Here is a 12,140-nt window from a genome sequence, read left to right as displayed (position 1 = left end):
TGGTTAAATTTACTACTAGTTAATAAATTTAAATCTTTGATGCTATGGTAAATGGTATCATTTTTCAAATTTCATTTTCTATTTGGTTTTTGCTGGCATGCAGAAAAAAAAAACTCTTACATCTAAATTGTTTCCAACAATTGTACTAAGTTCACTTATTGATCAAATAGGTCGTAGATTGTTTTGAATGGTCTACATATACAATCATGTCATCTAAAAATAGATTTATTTTATTCCTTTTCACTCCTATTTATTTTTCTTTTTTTTTCTTTTTTTTTTTTTTTTTGCCTTATTGCACTTCCTACGGTCCCCAGGAAATGTTGACTGTAAATGGCTGTAGCAGGCCTCCATGTCTCATATCTAATATCACAGGGAAAGTTTGGAATATTTCATCATTTACTATGATGTCTCCCACAGGTGTTTTGTTGTTTAGTTTAATTTTGTTTTGTTTTGTTTTGTTTTTGTTAACCCTCACCCAGGGATATTTTTCCACTGATTTGTTTGTTTGTTTGTTTTTTAGAGAGAGTGGAAGGGAGGGAGGGAGAGGGCAAAAGGAGAGAAGGGAAGGGAGAGAGAGAGAGAAAGAGAGAGAGAGAGAAGAAACACATTGATTGGTTGCCTCCCGAACCACCCTGACTGGGGCCAGGGATGGAACCTGCAACCCAGGTACACGCCCTTGACTGGAATCAAAACCGTTTCCCTTCAGTCAGCAGGTTGACCCTCTAACCACTGAGCCAAACAGGCCAGGGCTCCTACAGGTATTTTAATAGATATGGTTATCAAATTTAGAAAGTTATATTTTATTCCAAATTCGGCATGGTTTTTAAAAATATTAATGTCTTTTAAATTTTCTTACATGCTTTCTCTATATTTGTTGCCATTATCCTTTTTTTCTTAAGAATGTGTGAATTACCTTAGCTGAGTTATGAATACTAAGCTACCATGTTGTCTATGAAATAAATCCCACTGGTCATGACATAGTATTCTTTTTATATACAACTGGGTTTTTTTTTTTAACACATTTAAAACAGCATCAATTTTATTTTCAACAACAATAAACCAAACTGCCGGTGCGACCAGGCCCTCCAGGAAGTCCCCTCACCAAGGACTGGGTTTGGGGAGGAAGCTGATTCTGGGAGGTTTCAGCAGCCTCAAAGGTAGAGTTTCTTGGTTGTTGTTTTTTTCTTTATTGATATTAGAGAGAGAGAGGAAGGGAGAAGGAGAGATAGAAACATCAATTGGCCACCTCCTGCACACCTCATACTGGGGACTTGGCCCACAACCTGGGTACCCTGACCTGGAATCAAACTGACGACCTCTGGGTGCATGGGCGGATGCTCAACAGACATCCTCAAAACTGAGAAAAAAGTGTACTTTCCTTTCCAGGTAAAGGGGAGTGTGGGTCCTCAGCCTCCAATCCATCCAGTGTCTACTGTGGTGAGATCCACGATGACTGCAGACCCCCCGGCACAGCTGATGAGATGGGCTGGACTATACACCTCACCACTCTCCTGGGCTCTGCATCACCTGCCGTGTCCAGGACGAAATGTAGAGTCCACGGCACAGGTGAAAGGGAGGCTCAAGCTCCAGGAGTTTTTATTGTTGTCTACAGAACACAAGGCCAGGAGTCCCCAAGGGGACGATGGCGCGTCTCACTGCTGTGTGCCTGTGGTCCTCCATTTTCCCAGCACTCAATATGTTTTCTTTTAAGGTATCATTTACCCCCGTCATACACACACTCCACGGGTGCATAAAAAATGATGATCTTTCCACACCCCCACCACATGTTCCTTTAAATAGAAGAAGTGCTTGCTCATCGTCTCTCTGCAGCCTACTTGGCCATAGTTGTCCCACCTATGGCTTCAGAAAGTCTTTGACCTGATGTCCTGAGCGCTTTGCGGACCCCCAGCTCCCTGTTCGCGTCCTACTGATACTGCCGGCAGCCTCCAAAGGGCGAGGCTGGCGACCGGCCGAAGGCAGCTGGGACGGGTCTTCAGCGAACTGAGGACCATTGGGAGATTGTGCTGATGCGAATCTTGTCAACAAGATGCCAGCTCCTTCGATTGACGCGGAAGAACACCGCCCATCGCGGCTGACCCGACCGTGGCCGCGGGTCCGTCTCCTGCAGCCAGGATGGCTCCTGTCACCGCCCCACTTGCGATGGAGTTCCAGGGGTCCTCCTGCCCTCGGACTGGAACCAGACTGAAGGCGATCGTGGAAAACAGACCTCCCCACACTGCAAAGCTACCTCCCAACTGCGGAGCCCTGGTTTTAATCGCTGTCGAGCTCCCTGAGTCTGTGGTTTCCTCCCACCTGAGAATCGCGAAAACCTTTGACTGCTGGGAAGACACCGCCTCCTAGGGTGCCCACGGTGAAGGCCCCCCACAGTCGTCCACAGTTCGCCAGGGGCAGGGCTCTCCCGCGTACTCCTCCGTCTTGACTCCTCCTATACAACTGGATTTTTTTTTTTTTTTTTTTATCCTCACCCTAGGACATTTTTCCATTTTTTGTACAGATAGAGTGGGAGGGAGAGAGAGAGAGAAACATCGATGTGAAAGGGACACATCGAGTGGCTGCCACCCGCACGACCAACCAGGGCCGGGGACAAACTGCAACCGAAGTACGTGCCCTTAGTGGGAACCGAACCCGGGTCTCTCCGGACCGCAGGCCGACGCTCTAACCACTGAGCCAAACCGGCCAGGGCTACAACTGCATTTTTAAATGCTTTTTGATTCTGCGTTCATAAGAGAGATAGGTCTGTAATGGTCTTGTAATTTCCTTGTCGAGTTTTAGAATCAAGTTTATGCTGGTCACATAAAAAGTAAAGAGGTATTCCTTTTTTCTATTTTACAAAAATTTTTTTGAAAAATTTGTTTGATTTATTCCATAAATGTTTATAAGAATTCACTTGTGTATCCATCAAACCTGGGATTTTATTATGAAAAGTTTGGGTTTTTTTTTAATGGACATTTTTAATAAACAACACTGTTCAGGTTTTCTAGTCTTCTGTCAGCTTTGATTAGTGGTATTTTTCAAAAATCTATGCATTTCATCTGAATTTATAGTATAAAATTGTTCATAATAATCATAAAAATCTTAGAAGAAAACATAAGAAGTAAACAAGTTGACATCAGTCTGAGTAATATCTTTCTGGTTATGCTCCCTCGAGCAAGGGAAACAGAAAAAATAAAATAAAATAAATGAGACTACATCAGACTAAAAAGCTTCTGCAGAGAAAAGTAAACCTTCAACAAAACAAAAAGACATGAAAGAATATATTTGCAAATGATATATCCAATAAGGGGTTGATATCCAAAATATATAAGAAATTCATACAACTCAATAACAAAAAAATAAATAATCTGATCAAAAATGGTCAAACATGCTTACTATTACTAATCCTCAGAGAAATGCAAATCAAAACCACAATGAGATACCACCTCACATCAGTCAAATGACTATTATCAAAAAGTCAACAAATAACACGTGCTGGTCAAGATGTATAGGAAACTCTTGTGTACTGTTGGTGGTACTGAAAACTGGAGTAGACCCTATGGAAAACAGTATGGACAGTCCTCAAAAAACTAAAAACAGATCATACAACCCAGCAATTCCACTTCTGGGTATTTATCCCAAGAAAACAAAAATACTAATCCGAAAAGATATATGCACCCCTATGTTCATTGCATGCACACCAGACAGGCAAGTTTCCTTTGATCACTCCAGCCCTGAATAACCATTTGCACATCATTGACCCAAACTGTATCACTTGCCCACTTCTGTCTATAAGGAAGACAGGGAAATGTAACATTTGTTAACCTGAATACAATATTGCCCCCAACAAAACTGGGCTTCCCTTGGTAAGGAAAAAGAAGAGAATGTGTATTGGGGGGCAACTAGCAATCTCTGCTACAGTTCAATTCTTTGTACTTCCTTTAGCTTTCTCTTATCTAACTAATAAACTCCTCTCTCTAATTGCACAAGAGAAAGATTATTTTCTGCTCCAAAAATTTTAATCAAAAGCCCAAGAGAGTTCTGCACTTTCATATTTACATGCAAGAAGCATGATTGACATATCTGTAGTGATCTTTTATCACAAGGAAGAAATCATTTTACTGGCAGAGTGTTCCTCTGTTACGCCTTTCTTCTGTCAAGTAAGAAATGTTTAGTGAATGACATCTTTACTGGGCCTGAAGCCTGACTTTAGTTACAGATCTCTACCAAACTGCTTTCAAGCAATCAGACTTTCAAAGCAACTTTTTAAAAATGTATTTTAAGTGGAACATATTGTTCTAAAATAGCTTTGTACTCTATCATGTGATAAAAAGACAATTTATTAGGGGAATCAGTGGGGGGAAAAGGCGAAACATCTGTATTAACAAAAAATTAACAAAAATTAATTAATTAAAAATAAATAAATAAAATAAAGAAAAAAATTTTAATGAATAAAAAAAATTTTAAAGACAATTTATCATAATGAATAGATCATAATGAGATCTTTCTTAATTAGAGCATGTAAAGATATATTGGCAACAATTAACTATTTTCTAAATCTTCTATAAGAGAGAGAAGAGCCTTAAGTTTTAGTAAATTGGGTTGGTAATTAAGACCACAAAAACTATGAAGAAATCTATTACCATACAAATTAATTAAGTCCTTTTTAGGCATGTCAAAACAAAGACTAGAAAAATTACTTTTGGAAATGATCCTGTTTAGAGAGTGAAAAAAAGAATAGACTGTAACTCTCTGAGATTTTGTGAATAAAATATAAGTATCGCCCTGGCCGGTTTGGCTCAGCATTAGAGCATCGGCCTGCGGTCCAGAGAGACCCGGGTTCAGTTCCCACTAAGGGAGCATACCTCGGTTGCAGTTTGTCCCCGGCCCTGGATGGGTCATGTGGGTGGCAACCACTCGATGTGTCCCTTTCACGTTGATGTTTCTCTCTCTCTCTCTTCCTCTCTCTTTCTCCCACTCTATCCGAACAAAAAATGGAGGAATGTCCTCGGGTGAGGAATATATATATATATATATATATATATATATATATATCTTAAAGACATCTGAAAATGTGGGTACTGATTATAAAGGTGTCTAATTTTCAGATAATGGCACCCCAGGTACCTTTGATGATATTCTGCAGGCAGCAGTTAGAAAGTAGGTGATATAAAAGTATTGGATATCATATCATTGTTAACATTTTCTCAGTATGTAGAAAATCAATCACCAACCTCTTTTGGTCCTTTCAGAGTAAATAAATAGGATTAGGGAAACTAGCTGAAGCAAAGGGGAAAAGAGAAGGAAGAAAATCACATACTTGCCACCAATTAAAAAGGTGTGACTTTGTTAGCAGCTGCTCACTGTTTCAGGGGGAAATTTTTCACTTCTCTGATTCTGTTGTCATGGCAATAAAAATGGAGATCTATTTCTTCCCAGCTCTGAAATTCCATATAGCGATGATTCACTGAAGTATGAGACAACTCTGAAGGAGAAGGCATTGGGTAACAATTGTAGTGCCCCTACTAGGTGCTAAGCATTATCTCCTTTAACCCTGGTGTGAATACTGGGAAGTATCTTCAATTTACAAGGGGAAACAGATCCACAACATACCTCGAACAAGAATATGTAAGTACTTCTAAAAAAAATTTTTTTTTCTTTATCAATTTTAGAGAGAGGAAGGGAAAGGGGGAGAGAGATAGAAACGTCGATGAGAGAGAACACTGATTGGCCGCCTCCTGCATGCCCCCCTCTAGAGATACGTCTCACAACCTGGGCACGTGCCCTGACCGGGAATGGAACTGGTCCCCTCCTGGTGCCTGGGTCGACACTCAACCACAGCCACACCAGATGGGCAAGAATATGTAAGTACTTTAAGATGACTTTAATTTATCTTTTAATTTTTAAAATTGTACCTGGATATCTACCTAGACAGCTAAGAAGCATATCTTAGAGCTGAAGTGTAGGTAGTATCCAAGTATCTGTCTTTAGAGTATATATGCATTCTTAGGGTGTGGGGGTTGTTGTGTTTTGGTTTTGGATTTTAGATTTTTGCACTGTATGTAGGAGTTTAGGCCTAAGTCACAAGGAAAATGGCCACTATTCAGTCCTCTGGCAATGCATTTAAACCATGAGAAAATCACTACTGCGGAGGTCTAGAGAGACGAAAACACACAAAAACCAATTACAATTACATTGTCAGGAACATGGAGAGTCAGGGAAGTCAAGCAGAGAGGTAACCATGTGAGCTGGACCTGAAGGAATTCCCAGACAAGTGAATTCAGCTGGAATTTTGATAGGGACAGTGTTGAATCTATAGATCAATTTGAGGAGTGTGACCATCTTAACAATATTAAGTTTTTCAATACATGAACATGGGACATCCATCCATTTATTTAGGTCCTCTTTAATTTCTTCTGGAAATATAAATCTTTCACAGGAATCATAAATAAGAGATTCTAGGAGAACACTCAGAAAAGGCTGTCCCAAAACTTCCCAATTTCCATAATGCTTGGCTGTATTTTTGTAGTGTATATGTGTTCCATGAGATTCCTTTTGTTTTCTTATAGTAAACCTTAATCTGGTTTGAACTGGTTTCTGCTCCTTGTAATCAAATGATGCTGGGCTAAGACAGTACCTATCAAAATTAATAAGATTTTGAAAAGTTCACAAGTATCCAAAATCAGAGTTGAGATTTCAACTCAGGTCCAGCTGGCTCCAAAATCCAGATTTTTCCCATTACCATCCTTTATTAATCCCTGCATTTAACTGCTTGCCAGTGCACCTTTAAGAGGCCACATGGGAGACCTACTCAGTAACGAGGGACCCAATGGCACCTCTGCCTTCTCGAAGGGCACTCTTCGTGCAGGGCATTTTTAGTTTCACACTTGGCTCTCTGACTGTGCTCCTTCTTGTCTTTCAGCTGTAACCCCGGGATGTTTCCCTTTTTATGATTTTTCTATGCTTAATAGTTGAAGCTTTGCTTCTTCACACTCTGAGGATCATGGGAGAAAGTGCTGTTTTATTCTCAAATATTATGCTTCTATTAATATATTCTAATGCTGCACTGGCTTTTAATAATAGCATACAGTAGTTCTCTGGTACCTCTCATCTGGCTCCCCCCAAAATTAAGGACATTTACAAGCCATAGCTTTATACCGATCAGTATGACAGGGTGGGAGAAGTTGAACACCATCTATACAATTTCAGCAGCCAGACGTTCTTCTCTTCTTTCTTAATAACAGTAGGAGTCTTCCCCAGAAACGAATAACATTGAGGAGACAAAGCCCAGAGAGGAGGGGCAGAAGATGGAAATGGTGTATTTTTAGTCATCTGATTAAATTATGTATATGTGAAGTTGATAATTTATTGAAGGGGGACAGGGAAGTCTATGTAAATGTTTGCAGATGAATAATTAATGTGACTTTCCTACAGCACTAGGCCTTTAATTAAAGCCACTGTGAGACAAAGCAAGAACCAAAGAGCACGGTATTATAGCAGCTAATTGTAACTTTCCTTTCCTAAATAACATTTGAGATCCCAAGCTTAATTTGCATCTTTAAAGAAAAATAAACTATACTAGGGTGACAGTTGTTTTTTTTGTTTTTGTTTTTGTTTTTTATCCCATTTTAATTCCCTGCAGACCCAAAATCTATTCATACATTGATGAATTTTCTCCTACTGAAATTTTACCCAGGAAGTTCTGGGTTTTGTGTGTTGGTTTTGCTTTTTTAAATGTTGTATTAATTTTCATTGTAGGGCAGTATGTCGGTGCCTCTCAACAACTTACAAAATAACATGAATACACCATCTTTTAAAAATGCTTGGTTCCACCTGCTCCCTACAACATCTGATTGAGCACTTGACTGTCCCTGGGGCATTCCTCCTCTCTCTCCTGTCATATTCCTCATTATCTCTTTCTTACTCACTTTTCATCCTTGTAGTCCCCTTGTTCATGTTTTTATTTTGCTCATTTCTTTTCTTTTTCTGTCTCTCTCACTTCTGTTTTTGTCTCTTTCCCATCTGCTTCTGCTTCTCTTCATAATCTTACCCCTTACTTCTTTTCCCTCTGCCTTTTATTGCTACTTGTTCTCATGCATTCTGCCTCCCAGTCTGTCTCTTCATGTTCTGCTCCATCTCTGTTCTCGTCGTCATGACCACGACACCTGGGTGAACGCTGCATCCCAGGGGCTGCTGCTCCCTGCCGGCTCCGGAGGTGCAGCTTACACATCCGATGGACTAAATAGATACAAAGGACTGTGCCATGCCATACAGTTCCTCCTTAAAAAAAATTATGTTCTGACATACACTGGGCTTAGAGCCAGGAGTTCTAGTCTTGGCTTTTAACATTTACAAACTATGTCCTTGAGCGAATCACTTTAGCTCAGGGAACCTGCATTTCTTCATTCATAAAAGGAGAGCTGTTTGGGCTCCGTACTGTCCCTCTCGGTGCTTTAATACTGTTCCTCATCCACACCTACTTGTAGAAGGAAGTAGTACCTGACTCTATGTCCTGCCATACGCATTGGCTTCTCAGTCCAAATCAATCTAGGGCTGCTGGCATTTTATGCAGCAGGAAGGTATTTGGGAGCAAGGAGCCTCCCCTTATAATATACTTTTTGTCTGTGCTGCTTCCTAAGGCAAGCACTGAAAATGGAGAACAGGGAGGAAAAGGAGAGGAGGTCACAGTCCCCAGAACACCTGAGCTGTGGTGGCTCCGAGGAGAGAACTTGTGAAGCCTGGCCTCCTGCCTCCTCCGCGTTAGGGGTCCTGAGACCTAAGCCAGCACCCAGAGTTCAGAGGACTGCCTGCTGCATCCCATGGGCCCGCAGTCAGCTCCAACCCAGAACAAATGAGCTCGACTCTAAACGCCTACCACCTGTCCTCACTTATCTGAGCTACTCACCTTATTCAGACTTCTTAATGAAAATTTAGAGGCTTACCAAATTAAAAAAAAAAAAAGAATAAGTTATGACAAAAACGTGATAGGTAAGAAATAATGGCAGAGTAAAAGCAAGGTGAAGGGACCATGTGTGCCGTGATACCCTCCAAACTCCCTGTGGCTCAGCCATAAACTTAGCTCGGACCTTCCTGGCCAGCGCTGCATAGAGGAACATGATCAGTTATAGAATAAAAGGTCCTTCATAGGGAAACAAAACAAAAACTTAGGAACAGACACACATTTCTTCCATGAGTACGCATGTAGAAAATAATTTATAATGTATTAAATCATATCCCCAACAGCACCCTTACAGTTAATAGCATATGTGTTATGGGATTACGCCGATACTATCCTTCAATAGATACATTCGAAACCAAAAGCCAATGCTTACAGTTTATCTTTACATGTCATGAAGCACAATAGTAGCCGAAGCACAATAGTCGCCGTGTTCATCCTTCAATATTTCAGATCAATTGATGCCACTACAAGTTTCATTGATCACAACATGGAATTCTCTGCATCTAGGTTTAGTCTTCAGAGTTTGTATGTTCAAATATTTATAACAACAACAAAAAAAAAACCACTGAATTTTACTGAATTCCTCAGAGAAGGATCTGGGAGGCATGATAAACGTACTCTGAAGATGTCGACTTTGCATGCTTTTGGGACCGACATGGCACAGAAAAGCAGTTCTGGATAAAAGAAACATATACACAAAACTGTCCTGTCTCAAGGGGGTGTACAGAGAATAGTACCAGGTAAGGTTTACACAGCTTCAAAATCAATTGTTAGGGTTATGTTTTAAGAAGAAACTATAATCAAACAGCCTAAATTGACACTTTAAATACAAATATAGGACTATAAACTGTGAATTCTTTCATTGATTGGCCCCAGCCTACTTCACGGACTATTTCTATGTAATTTATTCCTAATTCCAGCCCCCGTGGGAATAACTCATCTACCTGATCTCTGGCACACGCACACTTACAAAAAGAGTTTATGCCCAGCTAGTCTTCGTCTGTTCCGGATGCTAGAACAGATGACCACAAACCAGGCGGCTTACAAAGAGCAGAAATTTACTTCTAGTTCTAGCAGCTGGGAAGTGCAAGGTCAAAGGGCCAGCAGCTGCCCTGTCTGGTGAGAGCACACCTCCCCCACACTGCCCTCCTCTCGTTCTGTCCTCAAGGGATCCTCTCTGGGGCCTCTCCATTCATGAGGGGTTAACCCTCATCACCTAATTACCTCCCAAAGGCCCCGCCTCCAAACACCATCCTTTGGGGGGTTAGGATTTTAACACATGAATTTTGGGGGGACATAAAGATTCAATCCCTTGCATACATATATACAGGGTGGGGCAAAATTAGTTTTACAGTTGTGAGTATGTAAAACAGTTTATTCTTGTATTATTATTTATTAATGATTGCATTATTTTTCAGAGGAACAACTGTAAACCTACTTTTGCCCTACCCTATACATACATACATACATAATATTACAAAGATACATTAATATCTAAATAACAGAAAATATCATACAATTCACACACTAAATATCTTGATGTTATACAAGAAAATGAAGCTTGCTAAGCTACCTGCCTGCAAAGCTCATCTGTCTCACCTTTGACTGGCAGCACTGTGCTGTGTGGCCCACCTCCTCCCAGGGAGCCCACAGCCTCAGCTCTGTGTCCGTGTCTGTGGAGCGAGCTCAGGCAGATCAAACCCTGGACTACGGACAGCTCCCTGCAGAAGCTGCTGGCCAGTCACATATTTTGAGATGACAAATTTTTAACCGCCACCAGGAACCTTCAAAAATCAACATTAAGCCCTGGCTGGTTTGGCTCAGTAGTTAGAGCATTAGCCCATAGACCAAAGGGTCTCAGGTTCGATTCCTGGTCAAGGGCACGTACCTGAGTTGCCGGTTCGATCCCCAGCCCTGGTTGGGGTGCATATGGGAGGCAACCAATTGATGTGTCTCTCTCATATTGATGTTCTCTCTCTCTCTGTCTCTGTCCCTTCCACCATCCCACTCTATCTAAAAATCAATGGAAAAATATGTTCAGGTGAGGATTAACAACAACAACAAAATCAATACTAAAAGCAAAGTCTTGTCCTCCACATTTATGTGAGGCTTGGTAACAGTTTCCATTTCTACCTCCCAGAAACTTTACTGTTGTTTCCATTGGGCTTTGATAGAGAGCCCATATTCCTTGTCTTCCCCAGAGGTTGTTTTCAGGGGTCTGGCCGATCTGGGTAAGGGTAGATCAGTAATTGCTGTACACATGTACGTGACCGCAGGCTCCTTCAATGTAGGGTCTCCAGCTTACTCAACTCTGGTCTCTGTGCCTGGCTCACAGAGATACCCGAAATAAGGGTATCTCATTGTCTCAGCTAAGCAACATAATTGCTTCTGAGAGAAATCAAACTGAGGTCAGGAAATGGCCTAGCTATAATAAGGAAAATGATCTTAAGACATTTTAAAGAATACTTTCATTAAGCTGGAGTATCCTTGTAAATCACCTCATCGGGGAAAGCATGTGGCAGGAATTCACTGGCCAAACGATTAATAGTTAGTTGACCAGAGTTTTCACATGGATCCCAGGAAGATGAATGTAGTGGCAGTATAATTTTTCCATTTTTTTTCAAATCCACACATAGAAACAGGAAGAACAACCAGATAGCAAAGCCAAAATGCATGAACAACATTTGTTTAAAAAACACTAATGCAGCTGTAAAGAAAGAAAGATCTCTTATCCTTTGAGACAACATGGAGGGACCTGGAGAGTATTATGCTAAGCGAAATAAGCCAGTCAGAGAAAGACAAGTACCATATGATTTCACTTATCTGTGGAATATAATGAACAAAATAAGCTGATGAACAAAACAGACCCAGAGACATAGAAGTAGGGTTCAGACTGACAAACCTCAGAGGAGGCGGCGGAGGGAGGGATGAGATAAACCAAAGAATTTATATGCACATATGCATAACCAATGGACATAGACAACAATACTGGGGGGGGGGGGATCGGGAGGAGGGTATCTGGTGGGGGGGGAAGGAGAAACATCTGTAACAAAAATAAATTAATAAAAATTGCAAAAAAAAAATTTTTTAATTGGACAACAATGTACGCTTACAACATCCTGAACACAGACAGGTCTGGGGAAACACTAATAGCCGCAAACGTTCTATGTGGGGTTGATGTCCCTTT

At 40.9% G+C, this 12,140-nt stretch overlaps 1 pseudogene; it reads right to left on the bottom strand.

The window, feature by feature from the left end:
• Positions 1 to 1,924: 1,924 nt before the first annotated feature.
• Positions 1,925 to 8,224, bottom strand: LOC118616963 (annotated as a pseudogene).
• Positions 8,225 to 12,140: the final 3,916 nt, after the last annotated feature.

This window comes from Molossus molossus, unplaced genomic scaffold, assembly GCF_014108415.1.
Source record: "Molossus molossus isolate mMolMol1 unplaced genomic scaffold, mMolMol1.p scaffold_m16_p_5, whole genome shotgun sequence".
Lineage (NCBI taxonomy): Eukaryota > Metazoa > Chordata > Mammalia > Chiroptera > Molossidae > Molossus > Molossus molossus.
The sequence above is the reverse complement of the archived record's forward strand: the minus strand, read 5'-3'. Positions and strand labels throughout refer to the sequence as shown.